Source organism: Schistocerca gregaria, chromosome 2, assembly GCF_023897955.1.
Source record: "Schistocerca gregaria isolate iqSchGreg1 chromosome 2, iqSchGreg1.2, whole genome shotgun sequence".
NCBI classification, from domain to species: Eukaryota; Metazoa; Arthropoda; class Insecta; order Orthoptera; family Acrididae; genus Schistocerca; species Schistocerca gregaria.
This window is the reverse complement of record NC_064921.1, coordinates 172984663-173002994: the sequence shown is the minus strand read 5'-3', so window position 1 is coordinate 173002994 and position 18332 is coordinate 172984663.

The following is an 18332-nucleotide window of genomic DNA, read 5'->3' as shown; positions in this document are numbered from 1 at the left end:
ACCTAAGGACGTCACATACATGCATGCCCGAGGCAGGGTTCGAACCTGCGACCGTAGCAGTCGCACGGCTCCGTACTGCGCGCCTACAACCGCGAGACCACCGCGGCCGTCGTAGTCTAGAAATAAGTTTAACAGTGATAGTCCATGTGGTAGGTTTGTAGAGTTGACAAAATTAGAGCAAGATGGAGTGCGTTGCAAGATGGCGTTAAATCACTCAAATGGTGGACGACATTGAAAAAAACAAAAAAAAAGCTGAGTAGAAGTGCTGGTTTGGGGGCCGGACCGAGTAAGGTGCACCACCGAACAAGCCTCGACGCGAGGTTTCCGCGCGGAGCAGCTGTCCACGGCGCTAACTGACTCCAATTTGCGTCACCGCAGCTGCTCTGCGTAAATATTTGCGTAATTGCGCTCTTGGAGGTTGCCTGCTCACGCCCGCGCACGTAGCCCAGTCAATGAAGAAAGGCGCGAGTCCGCTTTGCCTCCACTTTTACGGTGGGGCAATGACGTAGCCGGTCTCCTGTGCTGGCTACGAGTAGTATTTCTACTTGTTTGAAGACTGTGAGAGGTAACGCAGTAGGGAAATGTCGGGTAGTGGGCCACACAGTTGCTGCCATGCTAAATGACCAAGTTACAGGTTCAGATGCAATGCAGAGAGAAAGAATACAATGTTTGAACTATGGAAGAACAAGAGAAATAATGAGGTTAGGTAACAAATACACAGGGTGATCTATTGATCATGACCGGGCCAAATATCTCACGAAATAAGCGTCAAACGAAAAAACTACAAAGAACGAAACTCGTCTAGCTTGAAGGGGGAAACGAGATGGCGCTATGGTTCGCCCGCTAGATGCCGCGGTCATAGGCCAGACGGATATCAACTGCGTTTTTTTTAAAAAATAGGAACCCACATTTTTATTGCATATTCGCGTAGTACGTAAAGAAATATGAATGTTTTAGTTAGACCACTTTTTTCGCTTTATGATAGATGGCGCTGTAATAGTCACAAACATATGGCTCACGATTTTAGACGAACAGTTGCTAACAGGTAGGTTTTTAAAATTTAAAAACAGGATGTAGGTGCGTTTGAACATTTTATTTCGGTTGTTCAAATGTGATACATGTATTTTTGTGAACTTATCATTTCTGAGAACGCATGCTGTTACTGCGTGATTACCTGTAAATACCACATTAACGCAATAAATTCTCAAAATGATGTCCGTCAACCTCAATGCATTTGGCAATACGTTTAACGACATTCCTCTCAACAGCGAGTAGTTCGCCTTCCGCAATGTAGGCACATACATTGTTAATGCGCTGACGCATGTTGTCAGGCGTTGTCGGTGGATCACTGTAGCAAATATCCTTCAACGTTCCCCACAGAAAGAAATCCGGGGACGTCAGATACGCCGCTGGACGTCCGGGCCATGGTAGGGTGCTTCGACGACCAATCCACCTGCCATGAAATATGCTATTCAATAACGTTTCAACTGCACGCAAGCTATGTGCCGGACATCCATCATGTTGGAAGTACATCGCCATTCTGTCATGCACTGAAACATTTTGTAATAACATCGGTAGAACATTACGTAGGAAATCAGCATACATTGCACCATTTAGATTGCCATCGATGAAATGGGGGCCAATTATCCTCCCTCCCATAATGCCGCACCATACATTAACCCGCCAAGGTCGCTGATGTTCCACTTGTCGCAGCCATCGTCGATTTTCCGTTGCCCAGTAGTGCATATTACGCTGGTTTACGTTACCGATGTTGGTGAATGACGCTTCGTCGCTAAATAGAACACGTGCAAAAACATCATCGTCCCGTAATTTCTCTTGTGTCCAGTAGCAGAACTGTACACGACGTTCAAAGTCGTCGCCATGCAATTCCTGGTGCATAGAAATATGGTACGGGTGCAATCGATGTTGATGTAGCATTCTCAACACCGACGTTTTTTAAATTCCCGATTCTCGCGCACTTTGTCTACAACTGATGTGCGGATAACCCGCGACAGCAGCTAAAACAGCTACTTGGGCATCATCCTTTGTTCCCGGTCGTGGTTGACATTTCACATGTGGCTGAACACTTCCTGTTTCCTTAAATAACGTAACTATTTGGCGAACGGTCCGGACACTTGGATAATGTCCTCCAGGATACCGAGCAGCATACATAGCACACGCCCGTTGGGCATTTTGATCACAATAGCCATACATCAACACGATATCGACCTTCTCCGCAATTAGTAAACGGTCCATTTTAACGCGGGTGTTGGATCACGAAGCAAATACCGTCCGCAGTTGCGGAATTTTACGTGATACCACGTACTGATATGTTTGTGACTATTACAGCGCCATCTATCACAAAACGAAAGCAGTGGTCCAACTAAAACATTCATATTTCTTTACGTACTACACGAATGTGTATTAAAAATGGGGGTTCCTATTTTTTTTAAAAAAACGCAGTTGATATCCGTTTGACCTTTGGCAGCGCCATCTAGTGGGCCAAACACAGCGCCTTCAGGTTCCCCCCAATCAAGTTAGACGAGTTTCGTTCTTAGTAGTTTTTTCGTTTGATGCTTATTTAGTGAGATATTTGGCCCGGTCACTATCAATGGCCCACCCTGTATAACAGTCGCGAATGGCCAGAAGCCAAAAGTAATGATTCCAATATCAAATCTTGGAGAGAATGTAATCAGTGACTTGATATATTTCGCGTATTTTCATTCAATAATGTCGTATGGAATAAGTCATCTTTTCTTCTTTGGTCAAAAATGTGCTGTAAGAATAATAAGTGGTGCTCAACCATTATTATCTTAAAGACTTTGAAAGGAGTCTACTGGAGCACACTTGTACGTGGCACCCGAATACGGTAATAATATTAAAGTAAACTAAAATGAAACTAGTATACTATGTATGTGTCTGATAGGATTATAAAGCGGATCGCTGAGTGTGCACGATGGCAGAGGCAAAGATATTGCTTCTGGTTTGAGATAGTAGTGTTGGCGTAAGAGAGCGCTTGGCGGACAGTAGTAGGTTGCTGGCCGTGAGCGAAAGGAGATGGAGTAGGCATTTGTAAAGGCACCAGGTATTAGATTAATGCAGGAATAACGAGAACATAAAAACAGAAGTCTTCAAGCAAACAAGGTAAATACACTACTGGCCGTTTAAATTAGTATGCCATGAAGATGATGTGCTACAGACTCGAAATTTAACCGACAGCAAGATGAGTCTGTGAAATGTAAATGATAAGCTTTTCAGAGCATTCACACAAGGTTGGCGCCAGTGGCGACACCTACAACGTGCTGACATGAGGAAAATTTCAAACCGATTTTTCGCACACAAACAGCAGTTGACCGGCGTTGCCTAGTGAAACGTTGTTGTGATGCCTCATGTAAGGAGGAGAAATGCGTACCATCACGTTTCCGACATTGATAAAGATTGTATTGTAGCCTATCGCGATTGCGGTTTATCGTATCGAGACATTCCTGCTCGCGTTGGTCGAGATCCAATGACTGTTAGCAGAATATGGAATCGGTGGGTTGAGGAGAGTAATACGGAACGCCGTGCTGGATCCCAACGGCCTCGTATCACTAGCAGTCTATATCACAAGCATCTTATCCGCATGGCTGTAACGGATCGTGCAGCCACGTTTCGATCACTGAGTCAACAGAAGGGGACGGTTGCACGACAACAACCATCTGCACGAACAGATCGACGACGTTTGCTGCAGCATGGACTATCAGCTCGGAGACCTTGTCTGCGGTTAGCCTTGACGCGAGCCTGAGATGGTGTACTCAACGACGAACCTGGGTGCACGAATGGCAAAACGTCATTTTTTCGGATGAATCCAGGTTCTGTGTACAGCATCATGATGGTTGCATCCGTGTTTGGCGACATCGCGGTGAGCGCACATTGGAAGCGTGTATTTGTCATCGACATGCTGGCGTATCAGTAGGAGTGATGGTATGGGGTGCCACTGGTTACACGTCTCGGTCACCTCTCGTTCGCATTGACGGCACTTTGAACAGTGGACGTTACATTTCAGATGTATTATGATCCGTAGCTCTACCCTTCGTTCGATCCCTGCGAAACCCTACATATCAGCAGGATAATGCACGACCGCATGTTGCAGCTCCTGTACGGGCCTTTCTGGATACAGAAAATGTTCGACTGATGCCCTGGCCAGCACATTCTCCAGATCTCTCACCAGTTGAAAACGCCTGGTCAGTGGTGGGCGAGCAACTGGCTCGTCACAATACGCCAGTCACTACTCTTGATGAACTATGGTATCGTGTTGAAGCTGCGTTGGCAGCTGTACCTGTACACACCATCCAAGCTCTGTTTGACTCAATGCCCAGGCGTATCAAGGCCATTATTACGGCCAGAGGTGGTTGTTCTGTGTACTGATTTCTCAGGATCTATGCACCCCACTTGCGTGAATATGTAATCACATGTCAGTTCTAGTATAATATATTTGTCCAATGAATCTGCATTTCTTCTTGGTGCAGCAATTTTTAATGGCCAGTAGTGTATGTTAAGTAACACGCTGTAACGGTTGTGAGCGTTAGTTACCTTTGAGAGTGGACGTGGTGAGCTGATTAGCTAAGAACCCCTTTACGGCAACAAAGACGCCATTATGGACACCTGACAGAGTTTGCACGAAATCGTGTAATGGGGCAACGAGATTCCGCGATACTGCGGGAAGACTTGGCAGTAATGTAATCACTGCACATGATTGCTGGCAGCAGTGGTCACGAGAAAGTATGGTCACAAAAAGACGAGGCCCTGGACGGCCACTTGCCACTACCGAGAGGGAAGGATCATCGTTTCGGCGTATGGCTCTGGCGCATTGTACTGCATCTGCAGCAGCTATCTGAGCAGCAGTTCTTCTCCATACACCTGCAACATGCATTGTAATAATTTCCTGAGAGCGCAGAGTCTGTAATATTTTCTTTTGCGTTCTTGTAACACATCGTGTCCTCTATGTTTTTGTTGTTGTTAAAGAAGCGAAGTACAAGGATATTTGTCTTACACTTTCATACAGCTGCAGTTCGGCCCACTTAAGGCAGAGTTCCTTATTAGTATCGTAGAGTAGGAACATCTGTGGAATGGGCATAGTGTACTGCGCTTTGTTACGTGACCTTCGTATAACACCGTCTGTTTACTTTTTACGCTATGGCCCAAACTGTAAAATTACCCTTGTGATTCTTGAAGTTATTAAAAAAAAATAATGGTTCAACGTCTGAGGTCATCAGTCCCCTAGAACGTAGAACTACTTAAACGTAACTAACCTAAGGACATCACACACATGAATGCCAGAGGCAGGGGTCTAACCTGCGACCGTAGCGGTAGCGCGGTTCCGGACTGTAGCGCCTAGAACCGCTCGGCCACAACGGCAGGCATTTGATGTTCTTCAGTAATGACGTTTTTGGATTGATGCCGGATCACGTCGCTACGTCTATATCAAACATAGGCGCCGACGCATACGCGCATAAATTACTGCTGGGTGAGCGCCCTTATCGAGTTCAGCGTTCTCTTCGAATGTTGCTGCGTCTAAAGGCCGGTTCCCACTAGGGCTGCCGCGCGTCAAAACCACGCGGCAGCGGCGTGGTTGCCATGGTAAAAGGCGCGCAGGCGCTTGCGTGATATTGCGTGCACGTCCTATGTCAAATTTCTGGCCCATAGAGTTAAAATACCAGTGTCTGTAGCCGTGTCATTATGCGTCAAATGTTTTGTTTCTGAAGAGATTAAAGAACTCACTGGGTCCTACCATTATTCATCTGAAAGCCGCCATAATGGTTGATAAAATCTTCCAGAAAATGTATTTTTAAGGGTTCCTTACCCAATCCCAGGTGGATCTCGTCGGGGCCAAGATTTCCGTGGTAGAATAATCCATGGAATGTCCTATGCAGATACAATAGTCCGCTATGGGTGATTTATAGGGTTGCGAAAGGAGAGTGTGTCGACCATGTTGAACGCACCTTTTACGTACTCTGCGCATGGCCTGACCAATGGAGGCTTTCCCAAACTGACGTGTTAGTTTGTAGGCTCCAGCCTTACGCAAAACCTGATTATTCTTTGCCGAGCAGAGAAGAGCATAAGTCTTTGCAGGTACTGCACGTATTCGTTTATGAAAGTTTATTTATTAGTAACTGAAACAGTGAATAAGCGTGATTGCTAATGATGCAAACAGAAATACAGGGTCAGCATAAAGTCTTTCCCTGATTACAAAAACTCACTTTAAAGGAACTACGCTATATGCAAAAATGGTTCAAATGGCTCTGAGCACTATGGGACTTAACATCTGAGGTCATCGTCCCCTAGAACTTACAACTACTTAAACCTAACTATCCTAAGGACATCACACACATCCATGCCCGAGGCGGGATTCGAACCTGCGACCGTAGCGGTCGCGTGGTTCCATACTGTAGCGCCTAGAACCGCTCGGCCACAGCGACCTGCACGCTATATGCAGCTATGCGGTTTGTTGCAGATGTTAGATTAACTCATGGATGTTTTTATGGATACACTTCCACATGTCTATGCGGTTTTTTGTAAATGGTACCTTAACTCGTGATCGTAGCTTAACTCATGACGTTCTTATGCGTGTAGTTCTACACGTCATGTGACAGCATCTGATTTCTTTTCTCTCTCTTGTTACAGGTAGCGTAAATTATAAGTGCTGTTGTCACAATGGCTTCTACATCTGCGCAGGGGAAAGCGCATATTACAATTTAGCAACGGATCCGAAGTACCTATGGAGGAGATCCGCCAAATGTGAAGAGCACGAAAGGATGAGATGAAAAGTTTAAAGGGACCGGCAGTGTTGATAACAAAGCAACTGGCGGTAGACCTCGAGTGAATGACGTCACTATTGATGCTGTGCGTATAGCATTTCATCGCAGTCAGCGGAAATAAACGAGTCGTGTTTCCAGAGAAACAGCCATACCTTCGAGCACTGTGGTGAAGACTTCTTTGTGGAATTACAAGGATAAAACGTTCAGTTGAACAGTTTCTCTTGCTCAAATCTTACAGCACGAATACTAGCTGCTATAGAGGTGGTGATGGAAGAAATGTTGGCAAAGACACGGAGAAAAATTGTCGCCTATTCGTTATACGGGGAAGAAATGTAGCACATGTGGAAATTCATCCATAAAAATTTTTTTCAGTTAGGCTACCACTTGAAACAAGCCCAACAGCTGTACTCAGCATAGCTCCTTACAAATAAATTTTGATAATGATGGAAAAAATTCAGGTTCATCCTGTGTATCAAAAGAAGAAAAATCATTTCATAAGTAAGTACCACGAAGATCTAATTATGGTTAAATACTAGTAAGACGCGATTCCTTGTGTTGACAAGTGTCGAGGCTCAGTGGAGTAACGAGTTGGTACTGTTGGGCTAATTTATACGGCTGGGTGGTCACAGGTTAACGAGACAAGTGTTCGATAAATTCGGCAGTGAAGGAGTGCGCTGCAAATCAGTCTGCTTAAGGTATACACATTTCGAGAAACTAGGGAGCTTGCGTGCCTCAGCGATACCACAACGGAGGGGTATCTTTTGAGAGGTCAGTCAAACGTGTGGTTCCTGAAGAGGGGCAGTAGTCTTTTCAGTAGTTGCTGGGGCAACAGCCTGGATGATTAACTGACCTGGCCTTGTAACACTAACCAAAACGGCCTTGCTGTGCTGGTACTGCGAACGGCTAAAAGAAGGGGGACACTACAGCTGTAGTTTTTCCCGAGGGCATGCAGCTTTACTGTATGGTTAAATGATGATGACGTCCTCTTAGGTAAAATATTCCAGAGGTAAAATAGACCCCCATTCGGATCTCCGGGCAGGGACTTCTCAAGAGGATATCGTTATCAGGAGAAACAGAACTGGCGTTCTACGGATCGGAGTGTGGAATATTAGATCCCTTAATAGGGCAGCTAGGTTAGAACATTTAAAAAGAGAAATGAATAAGGTGAAGTTAGGCATAGTCGGCATCGGTGAAGTTCGGTGGAAGGAGGAACAGGACTTTCGGTCAGGTGAACACGGGGTTATAAATAAAAGCCACTATGAATAGCATAGTGAACGAATTGTGTAGCCAAGATAGACGCGAAGCCCACATCTACCACAGTAGTACAAGTTTATATGCCAATTGTCTAAGCGGATGATGAAGATACTGAAGAAATATACATTATAAATGAAAATATTCAGATAATTAAGGGAGACGGGAATTTGATTGTGATGGGGCACTGTAATTCGATAGTAGGAAAAGGAAGAGAAGAAAAAATAGTAGGCGAATATGGACTGGGTGAAAGGAATGAAAGAACAGATATTTCGGAACCAAATTTTAAATTGTAATACATTTGTAGAAGCAGACGTTGGCACCGACCACAATTTACTGGTTATGAAGTGTAGATTAAACTGAATAAATTACAGCAGGGAATGAAGTTAAGGAGGTGAGACCTGGATACGTTGAAGGAACCAGAGGTTGTTGAGTGTTTCAGAGGGAGCATTAGGCAACGGTTGACTAGAACAGGGGAAAGGAATAAAACAGGAGGCGAGCGGGTAGCTTTAGTAAAGGCGGCAAAGGATCAAAAACGTAAAAGCAGAAGACCTAGTAGAGACCGTTGGATAACACAGGAGATATTAGATTTAACTATTGAAAGGAGAAAATATAAAAATACAGTAAATGAAGCAGGAGAAAGGGAATACATATTTTAATGTTGATGCATTATGTTGTTCAGAAAACGGTTCTGATATTCAAGACAATAAAAGCTGGTTAAAAGCTGTGAGCTATCTGCGGAAGTTAACTTTGCATTACTGAGCAACTGTTTCACCAGGTATCCAGTCTAGCTTACCAAATTCCCAACCAGGCTAACATTAATTATAATCTTTTAATAGTCATCTTATGACCACCAATGATGTATAAATAAAAAGAAAATTTAAATAAAAGGAAATAAATCAGTTTACATTTGGACGCTTATTTTAACATTGATCAATGTTCCGTTAAAATTTCAGCATATTAAACTTGATTCATAACTAAACTGGTGCCTTATTTAGGACTGTGGAAATGTGAGTTTGTAATCTTACGGAACCCATCAAATATGGACCCAAGATTGGGAGACTGCATGCAACACTGCATTAATAAAATAACACACGAAGAACTTTGAAACATATGCAAGAGGAAATTAACCACAACCAACCGATTCAATTTTCACCCAAAGAAGTTACGTTCGTAGAGCAATCCTGTCCGTCATAGCAGTACCACACACTGGTATACTAACTCCATACTAATTGTCTGTGAAATCTTCTCGAAAAGAATAGCTGAGTGCTACTTTGTAGATTACACCACATGCTTTACGTGGTCAACTTGGTTTACACAAAGAGTGTAACTCCACAATAATTTTGATAATTAAAATAAATTACATCGAAACGCAATTTACAAAAGAAAAACCTCGAACTGGTAACTATCGTCTTACTATTAACCTGATGGGTCAAACAATTGTATAAGCACGTGGTACTGGTCTCACAAAGTACACCCCACGTGGGTTGAACATAAAGAAAAGTTGCTATATTGAAAAATATTGTCAAGACGAGATGTTATAATCTCATGCACATTCGCATTTAAGATTGATGATCTTAGTTAGATTTACGGATCATCAACACGTGGTTCCACTTTACTCACAAAGTAGTGACAAAGCAACTACTGGAAGATATTCTAAACTTCACACTCGAATTACACTGCGTTGCAATTTAAGATAACATTAGATATTTTAGATCTAAACCTGAAATAAAAGTGATTAAATTTTCAGTTAGGCTGAACTTAAGAAATCCATTGTCCTATGGACTTAGCAGAGACGCGCTTAGCCGGAGATCTTACCACTTCAGACGCTCGCCGCGGACAGATTGGTGTGGTCCCCTACCGAGGGTGCTTCACAGATACAGACGGAAGTGAACAGAGAGGCAGCTTCCTATACCAACATGACAAGGGACGGACAGGACCATACCAAGAATAGAAACCTCTTTGCTTTTAGAAAGCGTAGCTACCTGTTCCGACGTTGGTCCTACTGTTCTCTACCAGACCGGCTTGTCTGCTACCATCGAGGATGCAACTAGAAATACATTTGCTCATTCATCCTTTCACACAGAAGGGAAGGGGGATGACAGTATCTTATCATATACAGTATATAAATGAAAGTGGATGTAGGTTCCGTATGAGACTGTGTGACATGAATTACATGTAAACTGTGTTTTAAAGTGTAGTAGTGTGACAGATCGTTCTTGTTTATGTGTAAAAGTAACACGTTCCATTGCTCAATCTCCTCCCAGATAGAGTCAGAAACACCACAGTAAATTTAGAAGTGGGATGTATGTCGTAAACAGATTTAAGAAATTAACATGAAAGGAATCCAACAGAGACGTTTCAATATGTCTAAAACATGAGACTGACAGGAAATGCAAAACAGCTGAACAGAAATGGTTAGAGAACAAATGTAATGTTTCAGAAGCATACTTCACTAGGAGAGACATAGATACCGCCCACAGAAAATTAAAAGAGGCTTTTGGAGATAAAAGATGCAGCCGCATGAATATCAAGTGCTCAATTGGAAAAACCAGTACTAAGCAACGAAGGGAAACCTGAAAGATGGAAGGAGTATATAGAAGTTCTGTACAAAGGAGATAAAGTTGCAGGCAACATTACAGAAGCGGAAGAGGACGTAGACGAAGATGATATGGGAGATTGGTACTGCGAGAAGAATTTGACAGATCACTGAAAGACATAAGTCGAAACAAGGCCTCGGGAGTACACGACATTCCGTCAGAACTACTGATAGCCTTGGCAGATGGTGCCACAACAAAACTCTTCCATCTGGTGACCAAGAGGTATGAAACAGGCGAAATACCCTCAGACTCAAAAATAATGTAATATTTTCAGTTCCAAAGAAAGCAGCTCTGGCAAGTATGAAAATTATCCAACTATTAATTTTATAAGTCATGGTTACAATATACAAACAAGAATTCTTTACTGAAGAATGGAAAAAATGATGGAAGCTGACCTCGGAGAAGATTAGTTTGGATTCTGGAGATATGAACTCGTAGGAACACGAGACACAATACTCACACTTTGACTTATCTTACAAGATAGGTTAATGAAAGGTAAACCAAAGTTTATAGGATTTGTAGACTTAGGTAAAGCTTTTGATAACATTGACTGGAATAATCTCTTTGAAATTCTGAAGGAAGCAGGGATAAAATACTGCGAACGAAAGACTATTTATAACTTATATAGAACGGCACCTATAAGAGTCGAGGGACAGGAAAGGGAAGCAATTTGCAGAGAAAGTGGTGAGACAGGGTTGTAGCCTATGCCCGATGTTAGTCAGTCTGCACGTTGAGAAGAGTAATTTGGGATAGGAATTAAAGTTCACTAAGAAGAAAAAAAAATTTGAGGTTTGTCGATGGGAATGTAATTCTGTCAGAGACAGTAAAGAAGCTGGAAGAACAGTAGAACGGAATGGAGAGTGTCTTGAAAGGAGAGTATAAGATGATGATCAACAAAAACAAAACGGGGATAATGGAATGTAGTCGAATTAAATTAGGTGATGCTGAGGGAATTAGATGGGAAACGAGACGTCTCAAAGTGGTAGATGAGTTTTGCTATTTGGAGATAAAAATAACTGATGATAGCCAAAGTAGAGAGGATATAAAATGTAGTCTGACAATGCCAAGAAGAGCGTTCCTGAAGAAGATCAATTTGTTAACATCGAATAGGTTTAAGCGTCAGGGAGCCTTTTCTGAAAGTACACTCCTGGAAATTGAAATAAGAACACCGTGAATTCATTTTCCCAGGAAGGGGAAACTTTATTGACACATTCCTGGGGTCAGATACATCACATGATCACACTGACAGAACCACAGGCACATAGACACAGGCAACAGAGCATGCAAAATGTCGGCACTAGTACAGTGTATATCCACCTTTCGCAGCAATGCAGGCTGCTATTCTCCCATGGAGACGATCGTAGAGATGCTGGATGTAGTCCTGTGGAACGGCTTGCCATGCCATTTCCACATGGCACCTCAGTTGGACCAGCGTTCGTGCTGGACGTGCAGACCACGTGAGACGACGCTTCATCCAGTCCCAAACATCCTCAATGGTGGACAGATCCGGAGATCTTGCTGGCCAGGGTAGTTGACTTACACCTTCTAGAGCACGTTGGGTGGCACGGGATACATGCGGACGTGCATTGTCCTGTTGGAACAGCAAGTTCCCTTGCCGGTCTAGGAATGGTAGAACGATGGGTTCGATGACGGTTTGGATGTACCGTGCACTATTCAGTGTCCCCTCGACGATCACCAGAGGTGTACGGCCAGTGTAGGAGATCGCTCCCCACACCATGATGCCGGGTGTTGGCCCTGTGTGCCTCAGTCGTATGCAGTCCTGATTGTGGCGCTCACCTGCACGGCGCCAAACACGCATACGACCATCATTGGCACCAAGGCAGAAGCGACTCTCATCGCTGAAGACGACACGTCTCCATTCGTCCCTCCATTCACGCCTGTCGCCACACCACTGGAGGCGGGCTGCACGATGTTGGGGCGTGAGCGGAAGACGGCCTAACGGTGTGCGGGACCGTAGCCGAGCTTCATGGAGACGGTTGCGAATGGTCCTCGCCGATACCCCAGGAGCAACAGTGTCCCTAATTTGCTGGGAAGTGGCGGTGCGGTCCCCTACGGCACTGCGTAGGATCCTACGGTCTTGGCGTGCATCCGTGCGTCGCTGCGGTCCGGTCCCAGGTCGACGGGCACGTGCACCTTCCGCCGACCACTGGCGACAACATCGATGTACTGTGGAGACCTCACGCCCCACGAGTTGAGCAATTCGGCGGTGCGCCCACCCGGCCTCCCGCATGCTCACTATACGCCCTCGCTCGAAGTCCGTCAACTGCACATACGGTTTACGTCCACGCTGTCGCGGCATGCTACCAGTGTTAAAGACTGCGATGGAGCTCTGTATGCCATGGCAAACTGGCTCACACTGACGGCGGCGGTGCACAAATGCTGCGCAGCTAGCGCCATTCAACGGCCAACACCGCGGTTCCTGGTGTGTCCGCTGTGCCGTGCGTGTGATCATTGCTTGTACAGCCCTCTCGCAGTGTCCGGAGCAAGTATGGTGGGTCTGACACACCGGTGTCAATGTGTTCTTTTTTCCATTTCCATGAGTGTATTTGTATGGATTGTAGCCACGTATGAAAGTGAAACATGGACAAAAAACACTTTAAACAAGCAGAGAATAGAAGCTTTTTGAAGTGTGGTGCTACAGAAAAATGCTGAAGATTAGGTTGGTAGATCATGTAACTAACGAGAAGGTACTTGGTTCAAATGTTTCAAATGGCTCTGAGCACTATGGGACTTAACATCTGTGGTCATCAGTCCCCTAGAACTTAGAACTACTTAAACCTAACTAACCTAAGGACATCACACACATCCATCCCCGAGGCAGGATTCGAACCTGCGACCGTAGCGGTCACGCAGTTCCAGACTGAAGCGCCTAGAAGGCACGGCCAAACCGGCTGGCCAAGGAGGTACTACATAGAATTGGGAAGAAAAGATATTTGTGACATAACTTGACTAAGTGCAGTATAAAACCTAAAAAAAAATCGGCAGTGTCTATCCCATCTTCACTCACATCAAAAAAACAGCACCATACACGCTGCAACGCCACAAACATCCCAAATGGCGCTGCTTTCATCTCTTCAAAGTTGTAAGGCAAGTTCTTTCGAGACATCGAATGCAAATCGTTTGAAACGACTATGAAACTCGTGTACGAAAACCGCAGTACTTTCTCGCGCTTATGTAATGACATTCAAAATCTGGAGAGTGCTTTAAACAGTACGCCTTACCATAGTCACGGGACTTGGTGAAATGTATACTGGCGACAGAAATCCTGTTCTGCACAACTGAATGCTCACTCCATAGATATTCCTGTTCTATGGCGACAATGGGGCGCGATGGACCGCAACAATCCGTCACATGGCCTCAGATCGCACATCTGTGGACAAATCGCAGATCACAGCAATCGATCGCTTGTACCTCGTAATTCCCATTGAGTGTACATATCTCTAGGGTGAGCTTTATGATGTGCAGAACGAGAATTCTGTCCGCCTGTTATTAGACTAGTTTGCTGCTACTGGTAGATCAGCTTCAGAAGTTCCGTGAAACGTACACACGTTTTACAAGCAACTTAACAATTTGATACCAGGAATTGAAATTGGCTTATAAGATGTGAAGAGCAATGGCATAGCTCATATTCCACTTCATTTACATTTGTTCGGTAACGGGATAGGAAGTGACAGCCAACAATATATATATATTTTTTATATTTTCTGCTGCAGTTATTCATTCTGTGGAGCCCCTATCCCAACTGATTACGTTACAATGTCATGCAAACGGCTCCGAAGTGTCACGAAAAAACTACGCATTTAGAACCATGTAACTGTTACAGCAAGTGCGGTAATCGATTTGCCAACTGCTTGTCCATTATTATTTTCAGTTTTTTTTTATTTACCCTTGCCTTCTCATCAAAAAGTAAATCATACACTATGCATAAGAAATTAAAAAATACACGCTCAACGCTCGAATTTTGGAGCAATGAAAGAAGTGACAGTCAACAATATTTCTTTAGGTTTTCTATTGCACTGATTACGTTAAAATGTCACTGAATAGGAAACTAACTCTTGTAGAGATACTTAGATACACACAAGGATCTGAGAACCAGCACAAAGTGGAGGAAATTAATCAGACAGTCAGGTATAAATTTTACTTACATATGAACATAGCACCAGTATGTACACAGTGACTGGCAGTTTACTCAAACACACTTACAGATTAATCTAGCACTTGCCTCGTAAACATATGACCATAAAACCGCAAAATTGTATCTACAATACAACACTTTACAATGGCGTGTCTCGATATTTTTCATTATACAAAGTGCCTGATATCAATATGACATTTACAATTACACATATGTTACACATACCTATGAAAAGTAACTGGTCCGCCTTCCACATACTATACGAACAAATTAAGTTGACACTTGGCGTGGGGGCTGATGGGAGCGACTGTAAATGAGAAACCCCTCTACTGTCGCTCCCATCAGCCACCACGTCGAATGTCAACTTAGTTTCCGCCTATAATACTTCTCTCTACATCCGTAGCAGCGACAATACAGCACCATAGTTGTTACTAAAACTCAAAAGTGCAGAAAAGTGTATAAAACAAGGCTAATAGTATTGTAGTCAAGTTTCGCTATTACACAAAATTGGAGACAAGCAGTATTGCCGTAGAATCACGTGACTAGCCAGGTTTGACGTTGACGAAACGCGCAGTAGACTATGCTTACTCCATAGACACACATACTCTACGGTAATTCGCAGGCAATCTGATAAATCGCGTGTGAAGTGTGGAAATGGTTGCCTGGGTGGGATTCGTTTGTCTAGCTGTTATGGGGGGAGGGGGGGGGGGGGGGGCTATAAGTTTATTTCGCTTCACTGTGCCCGCGAGAGATAGGGTTTTCAAGATAGAACTTATAGTTATTCCAGAGCACGGATTACTATTAAAGGTAACGTTGAACACAGAATTTCTGCTTGCATTAAGAAGGAATATACATATAGTGACACAGATATTCTTCGTTTTTGCCGTGAGCAGCAGTTTGTAACTTGCGCTTTGGAAATAGAAATTCTGATGAGGTTTATAGTAATTGTCACGGTATACTGGGCTACACCTGGTGGTTATGTTACTTTGAAATAACAAGACGTAAGTTTTTGACTTCTACACAGAATGAGGTAATGTTAAATAGGCATTTTATTTTTAATGTGTAAAATGTACCTATTTTAGAGACCGAGTGATGTGGCGCAGTGGTTAGCACACTGGACTCGCTTTCGGGAGGACGACGGTTCAAGTCCGAGCTGCCCGTCCAGATTTAGGTTTTCCATGGTTTCCCTAAATCGCTCCAGGCAAATAACGCGGTGGATCCTTTGAAGGGGCTGGCCGATTTCCTAACTCAACCTACACAATCCGAGGTTGTGCTCCAGCTCTAATGACCTCGATGTCGACGGGATGTTAAATGCAACCTTCCTTCCTTCTTTCCTATTCTAGAGCCACTACTACTACTACACTAGAGTCCCGTGTCATTTCACCTATAGACCAAAAGAGCTTCCTGAAGAGCGCAAAAAATAAAAAAAATAAAAAATTTTCTGTGCACCTACACATACACATACAATACTCTCCATTAAAACTGCTACACCAAGAAGAAATGAAGATGATAAACGGGTATTCAATGGGCAAATATATTATACTAGAACTGACATGTGATTACATTTTCACGCAATTTGGGTGCATAGATCCTGAGAAATCAGTACCCAGATCAACCACCTCTGGCCTTAATAACGGCTTTGATACGCCTGGGTATTGAGTCAAACAGAGCTTGGATGGCGTGTACAAGTACAGCTGCCCCTGCAGCTTCAACACGATACCACAGTTCAAGAGTAGTGACTGGCGTATTGTGACGAGCCAGTTGCTCGGCCACCATTGACCAGTTGTTTTCATTTGGTGAGAGATGTGGAGAATGTGCTGGCCAGGGAAGCAGTCGAACATTTTCTGTATCCAGAAAGGCTCGTACAGGACCTGCAACATGCGGTCGTGCATTATTCTGCTGAAATGTAGGGTTTCGCAGGGATCGAACGGAGGGTAGAGCCAAGGGTCGTAACACATCTGAAATGTAACGTCCACTGTTCAAAGTGCCGTCAATGCGAACAAGAAGTGACGGAGACGTGTTACGAATGGCACCCCATACCATACACCAGTATGGCGATGACGAATACACGCTTCCAATGTACGTTCAACGTGATGTCGCCAAACACGGATACGACCATCATAATGCTGTAAACAGAACCTGGACTCAACCGAAAAAAATGACGTTTTGCCATTCGTGCACCCAGGTTCGTCGTTGAGCACACCATCGCAGGCGGTCCTGTCTCTGATTCAGCGTCAAGGGTAACCGTAGCCATGGTCACCGAGCTGATAGTCAATGCTGCTTCAAACGTCGTCAAACTGTTCGTGCAGATTGTTATTCTCTTGCAAACGTCCCCATCTGTTGACTCAGGGAGCGAGGTGTGGCTGCACGATCCGTGACAGCCATGCGGATAAGATGGCTGTCATCTCGACTGCTACTGATACGAGGCTGTTGGGATCCAGCACGGCGTTCCGTATTACCCTCCTGAACCCACAGACTCCATATTCTGCTAACAGTCATTGGATGTCGACCAACGCGAGCAGCAATGTCTCGATACGTTAAACCGCAATCGCGATAGGCTACAATCCGACCTTTATCAAAGTCGGAAACATGATGGTACACATTTCTCCTCCTTACACGAGGCATCACAGCAACGTTTCACCAAGCAGCGCCGGTCAACTGCTGTTTGTGTATGAGAAATCGGTTACGTTGTAGATGTCGCCAGCGGCGCCAACCTTGTGTGAATGCTCTGAAAAGCTAATCATTTGCATATCACAGTATCTTCTTCCTGTCGGTTAAATTTCGCGACTGTAGCAAATCATCTCCGTGGTATAGCAATTGTAATGGCCAGCAGTGTATAATCTGAGGTACAGCAAAAACGTATTCCAGTACAAAATACAGGGTGTTACAAAAAGGTACGGCCAAACTTTCAGGAAACATTCGTCAAACACAAATAAAGAAAAGATATTATGTGGAAATGTGTCCGGAAACGCTTAATTTCCATGTTAGAGCTAACTTTAATTTCGTCAGTATGTATTGTACTTCGTCGATTCACCGCCAGTTGGCCCAGTTAAAGGAAGGTAATGTTGACTTCGGTGCTTGTGTTGACATGCGACTCATTGCTCTTTAGTACTAGCATCAAGCACATCAGCACGTAGCATCAACAGGTTGGTGTTCATCACTAACGTGGTTTTGCAGTCAATGCGATGCTTACAAATGCGGAGTTGGCAGATGCCCATTTGATGTACGGATTAGCACGGGGCAATAGCCGTGGCGTGGTACGTTTGTATCGAGACAGATTTCCAGAACGAAGGTGTTCCTACAGGAAGATGTTCGAAGCAATTGATAGGCGTCTTAGGGAGCACGGAACATTCCAGCCTATGACTCGCGACTGGGGAAGACCTAGAACGACGAGGACACCTGCAATGGACGAGGCAATTCTTCGTGCAGTTGACGATAACCCTAATGTCAGCGTCAGAGAATTTGCTGCTGTACAAGGTAACGTTCACCACGTCACTGTATGGAGAGTGCTACGGGAGAACCAGTTGT